Source organism: Rhinopithecus bieti, unplaced genomic scaffold (genome assembly GCF_001698545.2).
Source record: "Rhinopithecus bieti isolate Rb0 unplaced genomic scaffold, ASM169854v2 scaffold_12928, whole genome shotgun sequence".
NCBI lineage: Eukaryota > Metazoa > Chordata > Mammalia > Primates > Cercopithecidae > Rhinopithecus > Rhinopithecus bieti.
In genome coordinates, this window is record NW_016807614.1 from 1950963 (window position 1) to 1954126 (window position 3164).

A 3164-nucleotide genomic window follows, 5' to 3' on the forward strand; every position below is an offset into this window, starting at 1 on the left:
CTCAGCCTCCCAAGTAGCTAGGATTACAGGTGCATGCCACTATGCCCAGCTAATTTTTGTATTTTTAGTAGAGATGGAGTTCACCATATTGGTCAGGCTGGTCTCGAACTCCTGAGCTCAAGCAATCCGCCGGCCTTGGCCTCCCAAAATGCTGGGATTACAGGCATGAGCCACTGAGCCCAGCAGGGACGTTTTTTTAAGCACAATGAGGAACCTCATCCTACCAGGTATCAAAACATTTTATATAGGCCACTGCCCCTGGCTAAAAATAAATAATAAACAAACAAACCATATTATACAACAACAGTAATTAGAGTATGGTATTGGCTCACAAACAGAAAAATGGATAAATGAAAGAGAATAGATCATCAGCTACTGGCACAAGCGTGTGTGGAAACATTTCAAATAATTGAGAATGGGTGTCAGGACAACTGGTTATGCATTTAAAAAAATAAGATATATCTGGCAACAGGACAAAACTCCATATCTACAAAAATGGTGCAAAACTTAGCTGGTCATGGGGGCGCACATCTTTAGTCCCAGCTACCCAGGAGGCTGAGGCAGGAGGATCACTTTAGTCCAGGAGGCAGAGGTTGCAGTGAGCCGAGATTGCTCCAGCCTGGGCGACAGAGCAAGACCCTGTCTCAAAAACAAACAAACAAAACAAAAACAAAAGAACAAAAAACAAAACAACAACATCACACCATTCAAAAATAAATTAACTCCTTCTGACTGGTATGGACCAAGTTCTGAAGCAGCAAGCAGGGTGAGGCCAATGTGGCTAGGAATGCATAGCTGGAGGCACACAGGAGGCAGACAGCATGGCAGGGACATTTGTTATTTACAAGGGTATTACAAGAAAATTAGGAAATATATTGAGGATGGTGAGAATGGGTTTGTCTGTGTTGGAGAAGGGAGAAGCCTAAACTGAACCTTATGGTGCTGGGTTGGAGAAATCAGTGTGTTTTGTATGTCTATTTCCTGGTTTTGATGCTTGTGCTGAGTTTAGGTAAGATAATGCCCTTGTTTTTAGGAAATACACACTGAAGTATTTAGAGTTAAGGGCTTCGTTTCCTCAATTACTCTCAAATGCATCAGAAAAAATATCTAGCATGTATATAGTGTATAGGTAGGGTGGAGGAGAGAGAAGAGATGAAGCAAATGTGATGAAATGATAACAATTAGGGGATCAAGGTGAAGACGTTATGGGAGTTCATTGTGCCATTCTTGCAACTTTTCTGTAAGTTTGAACTTATTTCAAAATATAAAGTTTGAAAAATAAATTCCAGATGTATCAAATCTAAATAATTCTCTTTCTTGGAACCTATCCCCCCAAATACTCTCGCATATACACAAATATATAAGAGTCCTTATTTCAACATTCTTGATCATAAAGAAAAGTTAGATATATAGGAATATGCTTCAGTAGGAAATGGTTTGATAAATTGTAAAATGTTTATACCATGGAATGTTGTGTAGGCCTTAAAAAGAGTGGCAGGGCACGGTGGCCCACATCTGTAATCCCAGCACTTTGGGAGGCTGAAGCAGGTGGATCACGAGGTCAGGAGTTTGAAAGCAGCCTGGCCAGTATGGTGAAACCCTGTCTCTACTACAAATATAAAAATTAGCTGGGCTTGGTGGCACATGGCTGTAATTGCAGCTACTCAGTAGACTGAGGCAGGAGAATCACTTGAACCCGGGAGATGGAGGTTGCAGTGAGCCGAGATCATGCCACTGTTCTCCAGCCTGGGTGATAGAGTGAGACTCTGTCTCAAAAAAAAAAAAAAAAAAGGATAAAGTAGACCAGGCACAGTGGATCACACCTGTAATTTTAACACTTTGGGAGGCTGAGGCAGGAGGATCGCTTGAACTCAGGAGCTTGAAACCACCCTGGACAACATAATGAGAACCCATCTCTACAAGAAATTTTTAAAAATTAGCCAGGCCTGGTGGTGCACACCTGTAGTCCTAACTACTCAGGAGGCTGAGGTGGGAGGATCACTTGAGCCCAGGAGGTTAAGACTGCAGTGAGCTGTGATTATGCCACAGCATTCCAGCTCTAACCTGGGCAACAGAGCAAGATCCTGTCTCAAATAAATAAATAAATAAATAAACAAACAGAATAAGTAAGATTTATATTTATAAGTACTGACATGGAAAGATCTTGAAAATATAGTTAAATGCAAAAACAAGTGGACCAATAGAATATGATCCCATTTATGGTTTTTTTTTTAAGTTTTAAAAAATTTGCTATGGGGTAGCATGTGTGTGCACATACATGTGTATCTGTGCTTACACACATAGAAAATGGTCTGAAAGAACACACATTAAGAATCTGCTGAGCTCGCATGTGCGGGAGATGGGGCCCCGTGGCTTGCCCCTGCGCCTCCAGGCCACCCAAGTCCGCATCTGCCCTGTGGAGTTCAACCCCCACTTCGTGGGCCTATGATACCCAAGGTGGAGTGGGCGGTATTCCTGGAGGTGGCTGATAACTTGCACCTGCTCCAGGTGCCTAAAGGGCCGGTTGAGGGACATGAGGAGAACGAAGAGTTTCTGAGGACCACGCACCATCTGCTGCTGGAGGTGGAAGTGATGGACGGCACCTTGCAGGGCCCGGAGTCTGGACGTATGTTCCCCATCAGCCACAGGATCCCCAACATGCTGCTGAGTGAAGAGGAAATTGAGAGTTGATTGTGCCAGGCGCCAGTTTTTCTTGTTATGACCATGTGTATTTTTGTTGATGTATGCCATGTCTGAATTCTGCCATGCATGTCCCCAACCGTTGAGCCAATGACACACCAAACACACAGTGTTCTTGAGCTCAATGGTGTATACATATTTTTCTCATGAAAGGTTCAAAACCAAAAAAAAAAAAAAAAACCAAAAAAAAAAAAAAAAAAAACACACATTAAACTGTTAGCAATGGTTAACTCTAGAGAAGGAGAATGATACTATTCTTTCCAATTTTTCCATAGTGGTCATGTAATCCTTTAATTACCAGTTGAAAACAGCCTAAGTACAAAAGGCAGGAATATGTACAATACATTCTCAAAAGATTTCCCCTCAAGTTGATCACAATATTTAGTGTTGGGAATTATCTTTATATATGTGTAAAATTCCTAGTCCAGATCCCACATATAGGGAATCGGCCTTTCAATGGACTG

The 3164-nt window shown here is 42.0% G+C and overlaps 1 pseudogene; it reads left to right on the forward strand.

Annotated features, from left to right (window-relative positions):
- The first annotated feature begins 737 nt into the window (after positions 1 to 737).
- On the forward strand, positions 738 to 2770 carry LOC108536243 (multifunctional methyltransferase subunit TRM112-like protein pseudogene; annotated as a pseudogene).
- The last annotated feature ends 394 nt before the right edge of the window (positions 2771 to 3164 follow it).